General features: G+C 26.6%; 1 long non-coding RNA gene across 2 annotated transcripts; it reads left to right on the top strand.

The window, feature by feature from the left end:
* Positions 1 to 621: 621 nt before the first annotated feature.
* Positions 622 to 2769, top strand: LOC136085049 (uncharacterized). 2 transcript variants are annotated; one of them, XR_010641034.1, is made up of 6 exons: positions 625 to 907; positions 996 to 1106; positions 1529 to 1623; positions 1748 to 1913; positions 2034 to 2205; positions 2281 to 2769. It is a non-coding gene; the product is annotated as an uncharacterized LOC136085049 (long non-coding RNA). The 2 variants fall into 2 exon arrangements; XR_010641033.1 differs by having other exon boundaries at positions 622 to 907; positions 1529 to 1913.
* The last annotated feature ends 19386 nt before the right edge of the window (positions 2770 to 22155 follow it).

Here is a 22155-nt window from a genome sequence, read left to right as displayed (position 1 = left end):
ACACATATAAATATACACGTGTGTATATATATGTGTATATATATATACACATATATATACACACGTGTATCTATATACATGCACACTTGCATATCTATATAATTTATTCAATGTATATTTTATATATGTATGTATAATACATATATAAAATATGTATGTGTTTATTTATGTATTCATATGTATTTATGTGTGTATGTATAAGTCTATATATTATGTATGTATGCATAAATGTATATATATATATATATATATATATATATATATATATATATATATATATATATATATATATATATATATATATATATATATATATATATGCACACTTATATACATACATACATACATACACTTATAAATAAATGTCTATGTTATATGTACATAATATGTACACATATACACACATATGTGTGTTTATTTCGGCGTATGTATGTTTGTGTGTATTTGTATCTGTATATGTGTGTTTATTTCTGCGATGAATATATATATTTATATATATATATATATATATATTATGTATGTATGTATAAATATATATATATATATATATATATATAAAATACATTTTTTGTGTTAACAGTATTATTGTTATTACTATTTGTATTGTTATTATTGTTATATGTTTGAAAAATACTAGTGTTGTTCCTATATAAATGTGTGTGTACTAAATGCTATAGGATATTCTATTAATAATAATTATTTAACAAAAATGAAAAGAACAAGTTCAGCATAGTAGAAGGAATATATGAAAAATATCGATCGGCCTTAGCTGGAAAATTATTTCCTGAATGTTTAAATTTGTCGTCGAGCTGCGAGGCTGCACCAATATACTACCTATGCTTCAATAAACTTTCTCTACCAATATTGACAGCATAATCTAGTAATACTTTGTTGCAAAATACTGTCCGTAAGTATCTTTAATCATCTGTAAATCAATTGTTTATATTTGAAAATTATTATGTAAATATTAAATTAATTTTTAATTTTTTGAGAAGATACAAAAATGAGTCAGCAGTGTAAAAAATATGGCATGAGCCGAAGCCAGCTAGAAAAGTTCTTGCATAGTCTATCTGATTGCAGAAATGATATTTTTTTTGCTGAATAAGGTAAGGGTGAACTTTTTTTGTTTTGTTTGTGTGTGTGTATATATATATATATATATATATGTGTATATATTATATATATATATATATATATATATATATATATATATATATATATATATATATATATAACATTTTTAAACCAGAATATGTGGGTTTTAATAAGCAACAAAGCATAAATTGAAAAGATTCTAGTAAAAGTCTTCTACTTACTTATAGTTTACTGAAATAATCTTACTAATTCTACTAAAAGTCAACTACTAAGTTTTTCACATGTTCAACGAAAAAGAGAATGAGAAAAAATATTAATGGTGGTACAACTGTTAATGAAAATACTTGTATTGAAACTCTAGTTTAACTTCAAAAAATTTAAAATGACACTAATATTTCTCGTAAATTTTGTTTTTGCAAATTTTATCTTTTAGGAGTTTTACTGTTATCACAAAATCTAGATGAAGACAATATATTTATAGAAGACTTCAGAAACTTAATGAAGATAATAATATTAAAGTTGATTAAGGTAGGTGACTATTAATGAACAGGGGGCATGTGTGCATTTGGTTTTTTTAAATATTATGTATAACTTATATTTATATTTATTACCTATATTTGAGTGTATATTAGTCTAATTTATCTTAAAACAGGATATTTGCACTTTAACAAGCAACAAAATTAAAATGAGATGGTTTCGAATCAACCTTTAAAGATTTCTATATTTATAAGCAAGAATCAATTAAGAGAGGATTTACATCCTGGTACAAATGCTAATGAAAATACTTGTGAATACTCAGGCTTCTGGGTCTTTCCAAAGTAATAAATTATTTGCATTTTATTTAAAAGTTTATAATATTTAAAAAGTACAATAGTATATTTGATGAATTATGTTTCTTAATGGGTTTCATAAATTCTTTAAGGGCGTCTCTTTTTTAGGTTGAAGTAGGTGGCTCTAAAAAACAATTTGAAAAGAAGAATGAAGGGTCAATTCCATTTAAATGTACATACACAAACAAGCGTGATTAATAAGGAAAAAGCAATTTTACTCTTCCATCGAATCATCACTCTGGTTTTTTCAAACAGCATTTTTTATAGTGCATTTATTTAGGTACAATACAAAACAATAGACTAAGATAATCATTTATTTTGTTATTTATTATAAAACTTGTTTTTTTTTAAATAGATTAAGGCGAATCATCAAAAACCATTACCAATACAGATCGACCAAAATATCAGACAAACGAAACCTCTCCCATGGATGATGCCATGTTTTAGCGTAAAATGATTGTGTCACACCATTACATAAAAAGAAATTTGGGCTACTGCAATAGTTTTTAAATAAAGATTTGAATGAAATTAAATTTGAACAGGTTACCTCAATTGAGGAATTAGTAAAGTTCGAGACCCGACTTTTAAGAAAAATTAAAAAGAACATTCGATCCTACTGGAATTGTTTGTAAAAATGCGAAAGCGTATTGTTATACGATTTTAGATTTTATAATGACGGAAGAGGCGATAAATCGAAATTAAATATTATGTATGGTAACCATGTGCCAAGCGTCTTTTATTAGCTTATTTTTAATGATTTGGTTTTTTATTTCTTTGTTTATTTATTCTTCGTAGTATTTTTGTAAAATAATTTACCTTGAAAAACAAAAATAAAGCAACAAAATTGTCGTAAATATAATGTAGTATATATAAAAAAAGGATTACATGTTTAAAGCTATAAACGTGTCTAACAAAACCTACGTATTTTTGGTTTATCATTAAACCGTGCTGAACAGCTGTTAGTTCAGGCATAAGTTTGGAAAATTTATGCCTGAACTAACTTAAGGCATTTAATAAAGTTTCCGTTTGGAAACTTTATTTAATGCCTTAATGGAAACTTTATTTAATGCCATAAGTTCGTTTTAAACTATAAAAAACACGAATTTAAAACCTCTTAAAACACGAGTTTAAAACCTCAAAAGCACGTATTTAAAACATAAAAAAACTCGTGTTTGAAACCTTAGAAAACACGTGTAAAACTCCAGTTAAACTTCCCGTGAAATCCACGTGTTTTTGGTTTACGCCTGGATCGTAACAAACACGTGTTTATACGGGTTTTAATTCCGAGATTAAAACCAGATGTACCGTCTGGGATGTTTTAAAAAAATTAAGTTTACAGTTTTAAAGATGTCGTTGATAGAACTTGAAACATGAAGCAAAATTATTTTGTCAGCAAAATTTATTGTCTTTAATACTTTTTGTTTAACTTTTACTTCAGCAATCGTTTGATTTATTTGGTAAATTTTTCAAGATTTTTAGATTTTAGCTGATCTAACTTGCATATAGAAATAATACATAAAAAGTTAGCGAAAGATAGCACTCGAAAGTTTGTTTTTGTTGGTTGAAATTATTATTAAAGATTTTGTTTATACTGTAAAATGGAGAAAATTTAGTTTTTAAAAGATCAATTGAAAATTTAAAAGATCAAATTTTACGTTATAAACAAAAAATATTTAAAATCTTTAAACGCAGCTAAAAATTATAAAACAAATAAAAGAACGTAAAATACAGAAAAAAAAACATCTTGCTGTTTATTAACACAAGATTATTTTATCTCTTTTTTTAAACAAAACACGGATATGCATTACATGGCACTAGAAATTCATTTTAGTTTTGTAAAGTTTATGCGGAAATATACAAACATTTGTTTTAAAATGAGTTATAATAAAAAGATAATTAGTTCTTCAATTTCCGTCAATTGATGACTTTACACTAGTTAATTTTCTAGCATTGAGTAATAAGTTATTATGCAAGTACCAGATAAAACTACAAAATAGGTTTATAAAAAATTATTGATATAGGTAAAAGAAAATTCCTTGCCAATAATTCTAATATAAGATAAAAAGTATGGATGTGTCTAAAAATGTAGATGTGTGCAATAGTGTGGGACAAAAATAGGCGAAATTTTTTGTATTTATTTATTCCGAGTTTCTAATAGCGGCCAAAAGTTACCTTTATATTCATGAATTTATATTCTACTACAACGTTTTGAGGTGCCGCAAAGAGCCTGAAAAATAAAACTTTTTTAAAAATGGAATAGAAATTTGGACAACTACCTCCTGTGAAGTATTGTAATCAGTAATAATAAATGTTTAATATATTTAATAAACAAACGTTTCTTACCAATTAATATTTTTAGAGCATATTTTTGTATTTTTTACATTTTTTACCAACATATTATAATTTGTTAGCACATGCGAAGGGAATTTAAATAAATTAAAGCGAAACATGGTAATTGATAAATACTTTATTATCTCGTGCTTGTAAAGTAAAAATTCATTCTGATGAGATCAATAAATTTAAAAAACTTAAAATACTTGACAAGATTAAAAGGTTCCCAATATTTGCAAATATTTATTTTTCACAGCGTTGGCACATTAAAATGTTTTTTTGAAACAAATTTTGCCATATTCGTCTGAGATTTTTGATTTAATAAAACCTTCTTTTGAAAATGGTCCAGAGACAGATAAAGATGACTAAGTAACTAGTTTAACCGCTTTTTCCACTGCTTGTGTGTCACGGAAATTGAGGAAAGTCAACTAATGGGTTCTCTAAAACATATGGCTCTGATACTTCTCTAATGAATTGATTAAGGAAATTATTAGAAATATGCTTTGTCATTGGGGACTCTGTGCGTTCAATGTCGGACTTGGGATTATATAAATCTAATCATTAGCGCCAAAGTTTATTTTAGAAATGATAAATTTTCTAAAACCCCCTCTACTCTCTGTTCTTGCTTATAGGAGTCTACGTAAACCAAGTTCTCTTAAATGTTTGCGGTCATCACATAACATAAAAAAAAAAAAACTTTCCGGAGCAGTAAAGTATCCGTTTCATTGAACAGTTTGATTTTTTTAAATCAGTTGTTAGATAACGTGAATAAGAAATAAGTCTATAGATATGTTTAAAACCATTCTATCATAAAGGTTTCAATTTAATGTTCAACTAGACAGGTGCATAAACTTTTTCAATAAACTCAGTCACTATTTCATGAATGTCAATTGGATTTTAAGTTGCCACTATGGAAAAAAAGTGAAAATAACGAAAAATGGGCTGGTACTGTTCTTTTTCTCACCAATTCAAATGAAGTAGGATTAATTTAATAATATTTGACATATATTGTTAATCAAAATTAATTGAAGTAGAATATGAATTGATATTTTTTTTGACAGTTACATAAAGGATTGTGTGTAAAGTTCAAATGCTAAGATGTTTTTTATTTTTTGAAAGATCCACTAATTAGTATTACAAAGAAAAAAAATTTTTCACAATTGGATGATTCTATAAAAGTTATGAACAATTAAGTGACAAAATTTGCGTAAATAAACTTGAGCTAAGAAAAAAAAACACTTTTAGAACTTTTTACAGGATTAACTGTTGCATTAATTTTTTTTATTTAAGTACAAACAAATTAGTTTTAAAGAAAGATTTTTAGACAGAGCAATGATGATATATTAAAAGTAGGGCAGGTATATCTTCTCCCAGGGACGGCTGGGGGAGGACTTAACTGTCCCTTTTGTTCAGTAAACATTTAGCTAAAATTATACTTTTTTTTGCATAAAAATAAGTATTATAGGGTATATTAGGTTTAAGAAAACAAACTATTCAAATATTTGAGAGTGCAATAAAATTGTGATGTGTTAGTGCGACGTATTAGGAGGATACATGAACGTAGGAGTCACAGTAATTTTTTAACTTTTTTTAATAAATTGTAAAAATAAAAAATCAAAATCTCAATAATAAAGAAAATGGATTCGGATTTATATTATTAACTCGAACGTTACAATGTTTAGAATCAGTATCGTTTTATTTTTTATTTTTACAGCTACTACTTTTTTATTCGTATTTAGGTGCTCCTGGATGTCTTAACAATCTTATCATAAAGCACCGAGAAATAGCATTTAACCAGGATGTTAGCACCTTTTTCCTTACCTTTAATACATATATTGCCAGTGCCGGTTTTGGTTTGGGGAACTTTAGATTTAAGACAAGAACTCTAACCACTACACTACCGCTACTAAATCTACCTATAACCCCAAATAAATATAGTATCTTGAATATGCAAGCATTTATTTTCCTAATAATTTGGTTAATATATTTGTGGCTATGAAAATAGCCGTTATTTCTTTAAAGAATCAGTCGGTCTAATAGAAAGAAATATAAAAAAGATGTGTATTGTATTGTTTAAGCATTGTGGTTAAATTTTCAAAAGATGCACTGTGTGCTGATTCAAAACCTTGTAATAATACCTAAAATAAAATGAATATGCAAAAGGTAATAGAAATACTATAGATCTTATCATAGCTTAACATGCAAAGTTGGTGGCGAAATATCTTTTATTAAATTATTAAATTAAATAAAATTTAAAATTTTATAAATCATATTCAGTATAACTCAAGTATTATATTTGAATTATTATATTATAAAAGTTGCTTACGTAGAATACTTTATATTTAGTATGCAATCATATTATCTTTACATTATTCTATATATAGAATAACGTAAAGATAATATATGTATAACTGTGTTACCTATAGGTAACTCAGAGCTGCAAATGATTTTATGCATAGGTAACTCAGAGCTGCAAATTCATTTTTTGCATAGAATTTTTATACTTATCAAATTTAAGTTTGATACGTATAAAAATTCTATGCAAAAAATGTTTTGTTTAGAATTAATAGGCGATATACTCTAAGTCAGATCTAATAACACGAGAAATATAATAATATAAATATATTATTAAAATTATTATATACCTTATGACTTACAACTCTCACAAGTTATTTATTATAACGCCAAACCATCACATATAATGTCTGCAATAGTTGATCTAATTTATTTCAAACTCAAAAGCGTCCTCGTCCTCACATTAATTTTGCTTCCAGTAAGAAATGATATATACACCAATGTTTCCTTTTTAAAAACTTAGAAATCTACAGGAGTAAATCTCCTGACTGTTAGTGTTAGAATCATACCGCATGTGGCATATATTTTGTCTAATAACAGCATCGGCAAGAATATATTCAATATCTGCAGCCTTGTTACTTTTTTTAAACAACAAAATATTTTTTTTTTCACTGAGGTATCTAAAATATTTAGTATTTAAAATCTTTTTTTTCTCTTATTTTTTCGAAGGTTGTTAATAGCTTTCCTATTAAACCTGTTGCACATAGATTCCTTATACTTAAAAATACATATATAGTTATGGGGCAAAAAAAAATATACCATATATAAGATTGAAATCTGTTATTTGATTTCGAAAATATATAATCTGACCAGTGTTTAATATAAAGTCTTGGAAGAAGCTATTTCTTAGTCCTCCACATAAAATCACACCAGAATACAGATAAATACGCAACAGAGCTTTGTGTTGAAAAAAGACTCCACATATGTGAAAACAGTTTGTGTAGTCAACCTTCCCTGAAGTGTGTTAGTAGTCCTGCAAAATGCTTGTTGTTATCTGAAAAAGACATGTATAGAAAGTCTTTTTAAAATTGAAGTATTTTTTAAAGTTTTATAAACTAAAGCAAATAACTTTAAAAAGTGACTACAGTAACAAAATTACACTGCAAGAAACGTGTTTGTTTGTGTGATGTGTGTGTGAGTGTGTGTGTGTGTGTTTGTAAAAAACTACTATATCGAAACCCTATGTGTTCTCCAATTTTATAGAGTGACGGTGGCGTTCTGTTAGAACGAACATGACACATAACCATGTCATAAATTAGTGCCCTAATACTTGGTAAGTATTGTTATTTTGTGAGATATTAAAATGTCTAGAGTTTTTTATATTTATTTCACCGATTCCAATTAATTTCTGTAATATCAACATACCATTCTGCAAAATTTGAATCTCTGCATTTTTGTCAATAACTTGCTTTTACAAAGAGAGCTGGTTCTGGGCTGATGCTTTTTCAAATAAAAATTTGCATTTAGAAGATACTTTAACTTTAAGTTATAACAAAATTTATTTAACTTCTCACGCTTTTGATTAACTGTTAATTCATTCCGAGCAATAGTCGGATTAAGTTGTTTAAATCTATATGGTTTTGATTGTATATTTTTCCGTCAAAACTTTTAAATTCTCTTAGTATTTTGTAACTTAATCTTTTTTTACAAATTTTAATTTACCTAAATAGATTTTTTCTATTTAGAGTCAGCTGGTTATTTCTTAACTTAGGCAACAGTAGTTGTGAATAAAGAGATTGAAAACCCAAATTAGTAAAGGATATAAGATGTCATTTATTAAAGACGTTTGGTTTAATTGAACTTAAACAAAGCAAAGAACTGAATGTATAAAATGATTTGACGTAGACTGTAGTAGTCAATGTAACAATTGCAATATCAGGTAAAATAGTTGGAGAAATTGATTACAAATATACTCCTAAACAAATTTTTTGAAATTTTTTTATTTCTCTTGATAATGTTATCTATTTTATATTTACTGATGCTGTAATAGAACATCGTATCCGCCGAGAATATCAAATAAAAAGTTTAAACGCAGTCGCAATTAAAAGTTGTATTATTTGGAAGTGCATGTAAGCCGTTTAAAATTAATACTCAGAATATCATAAACCCGTCGTACAGCATAAAAAATTTAGAAAAATTGCAGAAAAATTTTTTAAATCGAATTTTTTTCGAACCGCGTAGGTACACTTTTAAAAGCTTTAAATTTAAATAGCGTCTGCTTTTTTAATTTTTTTATGGGTTTTATTGGGTTATGATGATACGATATATGGATATGTGGATACGATATTTCAATAATCGTATTTCTCGAAAGTTAACAAATTTACGTTTCTTATAATACTGAAATTAAAAATGAACTTTTTAAACCAATCAATTTTTAAAATAAAACCCGTGATCTGATAAGTGATTAAGAGAAAACACAAATTAAAATGCAAGAAACCTTTAATTTCACTTAAATACCTAGTGTACATGATGATTCTTGACATGCGCACGAGAGATTTACTCCAAAATTTTATCATAAATACATTATATGCAGAACCTTTTTATTTTAAAAAAAGACCCAGCATAACATATAGAGCTGTTATTCGTAATAAACAGTGAGGATTTACATTGCAAAATAAAATTTTTTTTTTTATGATAGTAATAATAAAACATACAAATATCTAATGTTTTTACTAAATGGCTACAAAATATAATTTATTTGATACATAAATAGCGTAATAAGTACTTAGCTAATTTCAAAAAATAACTCAAAGTATATGAAATGCATTTATTACGATAAAATATGGATATTCAGATTTACCTCGTCTTTAATGTTGAAACAATCTAAATATTTTTGCAAATACTTGCTTTGTTTTAAAAGCTTGAGGTAATTTTCGCGTAACAAATACTTGATTTGCTTCAAATTTAACTAAACGAAGTTAATTTAAAGATTCTTTGTGTTTGATAGATAATAATAGATTAACAAATAATAATAATAGATTAATAGAAATAATAACAGATTAATAGCATAGAATTAAGTTATTTTTTGATTGTTAATTCTAAAAGAATTTGTACAAAATAATTTATTAAATGCTTTCCATAGTCAAAATATAAAAATGATAATCACAATGCAAAAAACTGTAATTGATATTTTAATAGCAACTTTAAAGAAATATTCTTGTTTACTACATTGTACAATCAGATAATAAAATTGATTTGCAAATAACCTTTCTAAGTAAATTAAAAATAGAGTAAACCCCATAAATAGAGTTTCAATACTTTATCTTAAAAGATCCAGTTCTTATAATCTTATAAAGGAAGCAATGTAACACTTTTTGATATTTGTGCCACTGTAATATAATTTTAACAAATATAAGTTTTGTATAAAAACATAATTTTTATATTTTTATACGAAATTGCAAACAACTTTTATAATTTTTATATTGTTATACTAAACTCATTGCAAACTATATGTATTGACTAACTCAGAATCATGCATCAGTAGCTCAAATAATACAACTTCAACAAAACTTACTGCCACAGACTATGTATTAACTAGCTAATAATAAGAATTTAAATCTATAAATAAAAAAAGTTTTAACTCAGGGTACAACCATAAAACTAGTTTTAACTCAGCTAAGAGCCCTATTTTTGGGGAGTTTTAAATCTAAGTAATATTTCCTTTACCTGCTCATCATACAAGACAGCTAGATCAGGAAAAGCCCATGCCTCTCCCAGCCTTTTACCTCTCTTACATCTTATAGTCTTTTGTCTTGAAATTAACTTTGAACCAATTTTCTGCATGAAGAAATAAGTTAATCTTTGAACTACCAGGAATTTAAAGTCATTCAGTAATATAACCTATAAAACAAGTCAACTGCAGCACAAATATGTGCTTTATGATAAATACTTTTCAACATGGTGACCAAATATTTACTTAATTAAACCAAATTTCTTCGACTTGCTCGTTTTTGTATTTTGTAGATTGTATTTAACTTTGAAGGATAAGTACTTGCCCAGATAACGTTGCAGTAGCTGATGTAGCTATGAATAAATGCAAAATAAATATTTTTTAAACAATTTGCGTTCATATAAAATATAAACTTAAAATATAAATATAAACTTAAAAAAAACTCTATCTATACACACTGTGCATACACCTACCAATAGGTGTATCTAGATTCACCCATAAGTGTATCTACATACACATATTATTAAGCGTATGAATAGTAGTTTAAAACAAGGTTCGTTCTCCTGCCTCTTCTGCTACCCTTTCTGCCATCAGGAGGCTGAAATTTAAATTGAAACAAGTCTTTGCTTCCATTCTGGACCCATGTACAGAAATGCAGAATGCCCGGTTTGAATTATGCCCGGGGTGGATTTTGCGTCAAATAAGATAATCTCTTTCTTGACAAATCTACCTTTTCTCAAAGCTAAACTTTAGTTTAATAATTAAAAAATAAAGAATACTAAAAATACTAAAATTACTAAAATTTATCTGATCTGTCTATATGTCTATTTGTAAAAAAATAAAGTGAGAAACTAATAATTAATGGCAACTAGTTTGTTCTGCAACAGCTAATTTAAAAAAATAATTTTTTTAGCTCTATTATTAACTTTTTACTCTAACGAATTCAATAAAAAAAAATTAAAATTATAACAAGTAGGGGAAATGGGCATGCAGTGATCGCCGTAGCAGTATTTTGTAAACTGCTAACAACCCGATATAGATATAAAAACTTATTATTAACTAAACTAAACTAACGCAATCTTCTTTAAGTAAAAATAAATGTTTTTATAAAAAAAACCTTGCAAAAGATCAATGTACCCCATGCAACGGGATACTATGATCTCCAACTTGGACGCGATGATTTTATTTGAGTTACTTTATTTACATGTTTAATTCTGCTTTACCTAAGTTCTGTAAATCTTTAGTTGAAGGGTAGTAGTATATATTATATAATACATTTAAAAAAAGTAAAATTGTTATAAAAAATAAATATCATTAGAACCAAATACACACTAGTATATAAAGTTTAAAAAGAATTTTTCAATAGAAAAATTACCACAATTGTATGTGTAAAAATAAGCCATAACATATATGTGTAAAGTTTCACAAAATCTGAAGCTCATAAAGTCTATAAGAGTACAGTATTTTAAGTTTACAAGGAATATATAAGATTCATACAAGACTTTTATTTAGACTAAAGTTTACAAGATTACTTTACATTGATTTTTATTCCTAAGTAGTTTTAAACATCTCTTTTTTTTTCTCATATTTTGTGATGAGGTTCTTTTGTTTGTTATTTTAGTTTAGGTAAAGAGACCCTGGATAAAAGCAGGGTTTGAAGTTGATAGTAACACTCAACTATTAAAAAATTATTTTAAACTTGACAAGCAGTATTCTAATTTAAAAAAAAAACGAAAAAAGAGGCTCTCCTAAAGATTTAACAAATCAGAAAAACTCTGAGAATTACTTAAAAAAAGTTTTTTGGTTAACCAAACCTAATTTGAAGAATATTATTAGAACTGACAAAAAAAGATTTGACAAGGGTAAGCTCGAAGACTTAATGTTTTTGGAAGATCAAGAAGGAGATATAAAGTATATTCTTGGGACAGATGATCAGAAATTTTGTAGAAAGCTAAAACTTAAAAATTAAAAGTGTGAAGTGATATTTTTCTTATAAAACAATTTATTATAATTAATATTATTTTCTGCTTGTAGACAGCAGAGAGTAACAGAAAGAAAAATAGAACGAACGATGTGCGATCAACAAAATCTAATTATGAAATTGAACTTGATTTTAAGCCTAGTAACTATTATCAAAACGAACCATCTCAATCTAACTGCACAGTAACTGCAGAAATTCCAATAGATGTGATGTGTATGCCGGGAACGTTGCCTAATGGCTACGTTAGTAATGTTTCGCCAAATTTTTTGCAAAAAATAACAAGTGTCATTTTTACTGAAGCTGGCGTTGAACTTACAGATATACCTTGCAGTAAATCAAAAGCCTTTAGAAAGATAAATTAGCAAATAAAAATATGTCATTCTTAGCAAAAGAGGATTTAAAAGATGCAATAGAAGCTTCTCCTTATCCATGGGTTATACGTTTTGATGGAAAAACTCTTTATGAAATTAATGCAGGAAAAAATTTCAAGATTGACAGGCTGGAAATTCTTGTGAAAATTGAGGGTGAGACGCACCTACTAGGTGTTCCTCCTTTAACTTCTTCTGGTGAATATACAAGTACTATGAACCTTTTAACGGAGTATAAACTTGAATCAAAATTAGGAGGTCTTTGTTTTGATACAACTGCAAGCAATACTGGGATTAAAAATGGGTCAATCATAAAGATATCCAACGATTTAAGTACATTTCTTTTAAAACTAGCATGCAAGCATCACATAACAGAATTAGGAATGGTGCATTTTGTTGTTTTTTATTGTTTCAAAAATTTAAAAGCCTAATTGAACATCTCAGTTTTAGTCATGCCCCAAGAGATCTGTGCAAGTTTTACATGACGGAGGTGAGTGGTAGTATAAGTAAAAAGGCTGCAGAAGATTACTTTGAACTTTTGCAAAGCATATATAGAAAGTAAGGGGATAGCAGGAGAAGATAAACGTGAAGACAGAAGAGAGCTGACTGAATTAGTTGTGACTTATCTATCGCCTTCTGTTTATAAAATCAGAAAAAGTTGAGCTATTCATTATGCCCGTTTTCTTGGTAAAGCAATATATAATATCTGAAAATGTAGCTTTTGTTTTCTTAACTTGACTATGTTCAAAAAAATAATCTTACAAAAAAAATCAAGCTTATCGCGGAGTTTGTGGTCTGTGTTTATGCCAAGTGGTACTTCTAAGTACCACTTGGCATAAAACAGGCCACAAGACTCAACTATAATTCCACCAGCTCTATTGGATGAGGCTTTGTCTTTGCACAAAAAATAAAAAATTGCATCTGCAATTCTTTCATTTAAAATACTGAACACTTTAAAAATGAAAACAAAAAAAAGAAAGGCATTAGAAAGGAGATGCTAGAAAAAAGAGCTAATACTAAGAAAGATCCACCAAGCTTAGACCCTTTGGTAGATGAGTTTTTTACCTTATGTTTAAATTTAGTGGTTTAACTGAAGAAAGAATAAAAGACTGGCTTTCACTTCCATCACAATACTGGCTTACACAGTCTTCGTTTAAACTTTTTGAAAATTTTGACAATAGCCTTTCGTTGTTAATGACCATTCGGAAAGAGCCGTCGGCATAATGCAGCAATATGTTCATCATTATAACAACGAAGAGGATGTTGACAGAGTTCATTCTCCTTTCAGGGTTTTTTGGAAAAGCTCCCCCAGCCTTACCAAAAAAAGATTATCTGATAGTCTTTCCTCCTTAGCGAAGAAAAAAAACATGAACGAAAAAAAAAAGATTATCTAGATAAACTATAGTAGAAACTTCTACGAAATCTTTTTAAGTATTTAAAATATTTTTTTTTTCATTTGTTAAATAATATTGAATCGTCATATGCAAAAACCAGATATGTTACAAAATCCTAGTTTTCGGTAAATTTGAAAAAGACATTTTATTTCTTAATTGTTATTAATTTGATTTTAAATACCACTTGATAACCACGTTTTTAATAATGATGTAAGGTACTTTGATTTTTTCATCATTGATACTGCACATAATGAAAATTTTTTGCAATAAAATTTCCAAATTTTGCAAAAAAGTAAAAAAAATGCGAAGTGTAGTTTTTGAAGAGAAATTAATAAATTGTAGTCATAAATTAAGGAGTATGTTATTTTGTTCTGATTAAATTATTACAAATAATAAACGTACATCAAATGAATAATTCTATTCTTATTTTGAATATATACATTTGCAAACTGTATTATGAATTTAAATAACAAAGTTTGAATTTAATTGTTGAAAAGGTAATAAAAACAAAGCTGCACCTCATAATAAACATTTTTTAGCCAATTTAAAATGTAAGTTATACTTTTTTTTGAGAAAAAAGTCATACTTTTTTTATCAAAAATACAGATATTTAACTAAACCCTGAAAAAAAAAAAAATTATAAATAATTATGCTAGCCTTGCCCTCAAGACATTTAAAGTAATCCGTATTTGGTCATTTTTGGGTTCTTTTTTTCCAAACATGTGCTCTGAGAGCAAGGAAAGAGTGGTTCAATGGCGCTGATATTTTTTGTGAGTAAGTTTAAACATATTTGCTTCAAATCTTGGCGGTTTGGTTTTTAAATTCTAAAATTTTTTTTTTCTAAACACCACTACTGGGGATTCACGAGAACAGCTTGAATCCCGCTTTAATCCAATGTATATGGATTAACGTTGACCCAATGTATATAAAGCAACGTTAACCTAATCTGTATGGATTAGCGTTGGGTTATATATATTGAACGCTGATCCATATATATTGGAACAACGTTGGATTTTATCCATTGGATCAACTTTGTGTTTGCATTCATAAAAGGCAGTTATACAAATATATATTTTTATAATTTACAAAACGTATTTTTCATTCAAATATTTCAGTTGATTATGGAAATTTTGCTAATATATTTTATTCTTTTTTATGTAACAAATTATCAAGTCATAAGCAAAACAAACATGTGATGTTTGTTTTGCTTATGTTAATATAATGTAACAAACAAGTAATGCCTCTTTAATCAGATTCAATACACTAAGTTTAAACAAATGTCACCAGCTATGTTATATATATATATATATATATATATATATATATATATATATATATATATATATATATATACGAAAAATATAACGTTCTATAAACTTGAAGTACAACGTTCGCCAACGTAAAATACGTTGTGCCGAAGTAAAATAAAACTTTGGATCAACGTAAAATATTGTTTGTTTTTTTATGAACAGCGCAATATAAAAAATTGAGTTAGTTGACGAAATAATCAACGGGTTTGAGAAAAATTTATTTAAACTTGGAATATTTATTGATCTGTATAAAGCATTTGTCACAATAGATCACTCCATACTCTTAAAAAACTTAAATTTCTATTGTGTAAGAGACAAAGCATTTCTTTGGGTTAAAAGCTACTTTAGTATGTAGTCCATACGGATTATGGAACATTAAACATTTTGTGTGGAGTGCCACAAGGTTCAATCCTCGGCCCTCTCCTATTTCAAATTTATATGAACAACCTCTGTAATTTATCTGCAAAATGAAATTTAATTATGTATGCTGATGTAATTAATTAATTTATTTCCATTAATGATATTATTCAGCTATATAAAGATATGAATATTGAGTTGATGAAATTAAATAAATGGCTTAGAGCTAAAAAGATATTAATATACACAGATAAAACTTTATACACATTAATTTTTAAAAAAACACAAGAAAATCTGTGTTCTTAATTACTAGCCCTCTATGTGAGAAACAAAAAAAAAAGTTAAAAAGCTGGAACTTTTAAAATACCTCAGAGCTTTTGTAGATAAAAACTTATCTTGGCTTTCTCACATAAGATACATTGAATCAAAAATAAAAATGTTAAATGTATATGTGATAAACAATTTTCAACACATGATCTTCATTCAAAAATCTTGCACCAAACAACTTTGTAAAAAAATTTAAAGTATATTAAAACAATAATTATTCTCTATGATCTAATAAGAGGCTCACTTATACACTGCCTCTTAAATAACTAAATACAAAGACTACAGCAGAAGGGGCTAAGATGTGGAACAGCCTTAAAATAACTTTTTCAATATGGTGAAATCAGTAAATTAATTTAAGTAGCGTATAAAAATAGAAAATTTGAAAACAAATGAAAGCTGTAAAATTCAATGTACAAACCTCATTGATAAATCTTTTTGTTAAACATAATTTTTTATATTTTGTTTTAACTTTTTATTAAACTTAATTCATATTTATGAGAGTTTATTCTATTTATAATCTTATACTCTAAATATATAACGGAGTTGCTTATTTTTTTATATTTTGACGGAGTTTTGTTCAATTTTTTTACTTTAAACTTGTTATAAGCCTATATAGGGGTTCTATGAAAAGATGTACCTGTCTGGATATATAAATCATTTTCTTTTTTTTTCAAGAAAAAGTTTTTTTGCATTTGAAAACGTTTCTTTGTATTTTAAATTATTGTTGTAGACATAAAAAAAATATATATATATAAAAAAAAAGTTCCAAGTTACTTTATAGTTTAAATTCGTTTTGAATTTAGCCTTATAATAAAAATAATTTTGAGAAAAACTTGTTTTTTAAATATTAAATCAGTATTCTATTTTTCAGTTAATGGCATTATTTCACATGACGACAAAACACAAGTTATTGACCAGAGCAAGATATTGTTCGAGAGCTTGAAAGTCATTTGTTTGTGGAGTTAAATGGACGAAAATCTGGTTCTAGATACTATTTAGACTCTATTACAGAGTCTCTTGTAACATGTAAGATTTTAAAGGTTGTTGAATCTATAAACCATAATGTAAAAATGTCAGAGGTTGGACTGAAAAACGCTCATAACAGATCAGCTTTGGGTCTGTTGCATTTAATATTTTGGCGCCAATCGTAAACGTTAGAGCTGAATGTTTAATATCATAACGCTTTATTTTCATATTTTGCGCAATTCTAATGTTTTTTTTAGCTTTGTCTTTTTCTGCGCAAATTTTCTATTGCAAATTCTGCAACTTGTAAACCTTGGTTTACTTTATCAATTTTAGTATCCTACTAAAAACTTCTCATTCTTGGTTTTTCAAACCTAATAAAAAATGAGCTTTAACAATATAAAATTTTTTAAAGGAAATTAATTTGTAAAAGCAGACTTGTTTGATAAACAAAAGCCACTGTGTCCATAAGCTCACCCAAGTTGTTAACGTAGTTGTTAGCAAGCTTTATTACATGTGTAACAAATAAATAAATTATAGTTTTTTAGTGTTAGTATTTTAAATTTATTACTTTAAATGAACCTATTTTACACTAAATACAACGTATTGAATTTACTTTTAAAACTATTAAAACTGAAAAAAATGATCATTAATTACTTATCCTTCAGCCTATTAGTCTGGGGGTAGTATACTAATGTTTTTGCAACTTCCATGCCTAATTTTAATTAAAAAAGTCTTCATCTTATTACAGAACTCGCCTCCGTGGTTGTGAAATAAAATTTGGTAAGCAAAAAGTCTGAATACCAGATAGAGAATGAAATGATGAATAAAATTTGCATCCTTATCTGCATTGAAATCAACCCTAGGTCATGTAGGTATTCAGTATTTACTACAAAATGCTTCGTTCCGTTCTTTGTTACTTTCAACGATCCAATGAGATCTATTCTCTAACAATAAAAGAACTTGTAAACTGGGATTGGATGTTTAGGGCAAGATTCAACAAATTTGCGTCTTTCTTTTGAAACCAACTTTCACTAATACCTCTTAGCTGCCTCCCAGTGAAAAATGAAACCGCGTCCCACATGGGTTCCGCGTGTGTTCCGTGTGGGATTGATGGGATTTACGTGGCACAGATTTTTCCATGTGGTATCCGTATGGAAATTTGTCACGTTAAACCCATGTGGGTATTCCCACATGGGTTACATGTGGGAACCATATGGTATTTACACACATGGGAAATCCCATGTGGGTTTCCTGTGGAATTTGCATGGAAATTAATTTGAAAGCTGGAAACTAAAAAAAAACTTTTTAAAAAAAACTTAAAAGAAAATTTTCAAAATCGACATTGCATTGCGTTACGTTTATATTGAGTGGAAATATTTTATATTAATATAGAGAATGGCAAGCAAGTATGAAAGTACCACGAATAATCTTTAACTTTCTTTATAGAAATAAGATTAAGATTTGTGCAAATAGACGTATTATTAGGATAAAATAATAGTTATTTGAATGTAGATCTTAAGTAAATTATTTGCAAACATTTAACTGATGCAAGTTAAAATGTTGTCAAAAACCAATCTTGCATGCATGGGACACTGCAGTGTCCCAAAAAGATATGCAGGTTTGAAAGTCAAAGAATTCCCAATTTTCTTTATTAAAAAAAGAAAAAATAGGATAGAGATGGGTTTCTGTAACTTTTTTTATGCTGCAAAACTTTTACCTTTAGATGTAATAAGGTCCTTTAGACTTAAGAGACTTACGAAGTACATTAAGGAACAATAACAGGATATTTACAGAAACTTTTCAATTTTTAATCTGGAGTACCACAGTGTAATTGGGAATTTGATGCAAGTCTCTAGGTCCAGTATTCAAAGAAATATGATCTAAAGTAATGTTTAAATAAAATAATATGCTTTAAAATGCATATAGTTATACAAATAACTCCTGATAGTTAACTATATGTATAACTAGTTATACATATAATTTGTTATAAAAACTTGTTTTTTAAAGATATGCTTGAACAAATTAGTACCAATTAATTCAAATTCAAGATTTAGTTAAAGTTCAAGTAAAAGTTCTTATTCATTGTTTTTGTTAATTTTATATTTATTTGTTCAAATTTATCAGTTAGTACTATTTTTTACTACAGTAGAAATGGTTAATGATGTTGAACGTGATTTTATTAGTAAATTAATTTTATTTTCAACATATTTAGACAACACCCTTTATATTTTAAATGATGACAGCTTCACTTTTCTATTGATGTTAAATTTATTACGTTTCAATAAACTCAGATTGAATCTTAACTGAATTATTGTAGGCTTTGTAGGGGTTTGTTGTATATCAAATGGTGTTGTAAATAAAGGAAAAATAATATATATATATATATATATATATATATATATATATATATATATATATATATATATATATATATATATATATATATATATATATGTTTATATATATATATATATGTTTGTATATATATATGTTTATATATATATATATATATATATATATATATATATATATATATATATATATATATTTTAAAACAATAAAACAATAAAATTGATACAAAATTTCACTTTAAAACAAATACCATTAACATTGTGATGATAATAACATTAGGAGACTAGTATTTATGTATTATTATTATACTATAAATAAATAGTTTTTTAATTCATTTTATAAAATAGAGACTGACAACTGATAATTAATGGAAATAAATACAAATTATAAAAATCATGTAAACTTCATTTTTTATTTCTAAATACTATATTATTGTTAGTCTACAAAGTTAAAATCAATTTAGAGCATTGTTATTAGTTCTTTTGCGATTCGCACTTCCTCTTCTGTCTTTCAAATTTATAAAATAGGTGGTCAAAGCTTGCTCAATAGGTAGGTTCTCAGCATAACAATGCTTTTTTCTTACACTTTTTAAAGAGAAATAGAGCAAATTGATTACTTATTTTACCTAAATCATAGGGTCATCTATGCATAATGATGTCAGATGATGACCCGTTTATTGAACACCTTCATCTTTTATCAAACTCAGTCAATTTTTTGCCATCTCCCATTGAAAATGATGTCAGTTTTTGTTATCATATTATGATGGTATATCTGAATTGTTAATATAATATAAAAAATGCATAAACCACCAATTTTTTTCTGGTTCAATTATACATTTATTCTCAACAGTACTAAAAGTAAAAAAAAAACCATAAATTGTTCTTTCAGATAAGCAAGCTAATTTCTGAATTTAAATTGTTTTTCCTATGATCCTCTACATTTTTAAGCAACAAAAGGAAGAAGTTTTTAAACCACATTGTTGGTGTAAATACCTCTAAAACCTGCTAATAGCTAGCATAAATTGTTTAACTTTTTTTTAAAATAAAATGTTTTACTTTTTTTTTTAATTCATTTTTTAATTGGCATTATTTTGGTCTGAACATCCCCTCCCCATTGTCAATTATTGTTAAACTCACACTGCCCCTCTATCTACTGGCATCATTTATGGATGTTCCCATGGCCTAAATACTATATATATATATATATATATATATATATATATATATATATATATATATATATATATATATATATATATATATATATATATATATATATATGTATATAAACTATTTTTACTTTATTTACAACACCTTTTGATATACAACAAACCCTTACAAAGCTTACAATAATTCAGTTAAAATTCAATCTGAGTTATTGAAACATAATAAATTTAAAATCAATAGAAAAGTAAAGCTGTCATCATTTAAAGTGTAAAGGGTGTTGTCAAAATATGTTGAAAGTAAAATTCAGTTCATATTAAAATCACGTTCAACAATGATAAATATTCTTACTGTAGTAAGAATTAGTACTAGTTAACAAATTTGAACAAATAAATATAAAATAGTGAAAAAACAATGAACAAATAAGAACTTGAACTAAATCTTGAATTTGAATTAATTGGCACTAATTTGTTTAAGCATAACCTTAAAAAATAAGTTTATATAATAAATTTTATGTATAACTAGTTATACATATAGTTAACTATTAGGAGTTATATGTATAACTGCATGCATTTTAAAGCATTTAATTTAATTTATATATTACTTTAGATCATATTACTTTGAATACTGGACCCAGAGGCTTTATCCCCAATTACACTGTGGTACTCCAGATTAAAAATTGAAAAGTTTCTGTAAATATCCTGTTTTTGTTCCTCAATGTACTTCTTAAGTCCCTTTAGTTTTATGAACCTTATTATATATAAAGTTAAAAGTTTTGGAGCCTAAAAAAAGTTATAGAAACCTCCCAATCTCCCCTATATTTTAATATTTTTTTTAATAAAGAAAATTTGACTTTCAAACCAGCATTTCTTTGTGGAAAACTGCAGTGTCCCATGCATGCGTGCTTGGTTTTTGAGAACATTTGAACTTACATCAGTCAACTGTTTGCAGATAATATACTCAAGAACTATATTCAAATATCATATGAACATGTTAGAGAATGTTCATATGATATTTGAACATCACAAATTTATTCATTTTGTTGTGATATGTTATATAAATAATACTATAATAGATTATGATATGAAAATAAGATAGGATATGAAGGCAATGATCAAAGAATAAGTTTACTTTTAAAAATTTAGATGTTTGTTTATTAGTTTCAGAATATTATATTATGTGTGACCACGGCCTTCTATAATAACAGGCCTTGACATCACACAACAAATTTGTTAAACTGAAGGCCAATTCCTAATACTGTGTTTACATTTTCATCTTATAACATTAGACGAAAGTTTGTGTTCACGCTTTTTTGATAAATCTTTAAAATTTGATTGGTTTATAAATTAGATAGCGCAACTTCAAGACAATAACGTTGTAAGGTTCAAGGTGTTACCTTGTAAGGTAATAATGTTGTCAAACGGTATGTTTTTTTAATAATTAAAATGCCTTTAAAATGCTGTGTTTTTCTTTGCATGTCGAACTATCTCAACTACAACAAAAATATCAATTTATACAACTACAACTACAATATCAAATACAACTACAACAAAAATATCAATACTCAACTACAACAAAAATATCAATTTATAAATTCCCAAAGAATCTAGAGGAGAGAAATAGATGTTGTAGAACTATCCAAAGAACTGGTTTTAT

This window comes from Hydra vulgaris, chromosome 09 (genome assembly GCF_038396675.1).
Source record: "Hydra vulgaris chromosome 09, alternate assembly HydraT2T_AEP".
In the NCBI taxonomy this organism is placed as follows: Eukaryota; Metazoa; Cnidaria; class Hydrozoa; order Anthoathecata; family Hydridae; genus Hydra; species Hydra vulgaris.
The sequence above is the reverse complement of the archived record's forward strand: the minus strand, read 5'-3'. Positions and strand labels throughout refer to the sequence as shown.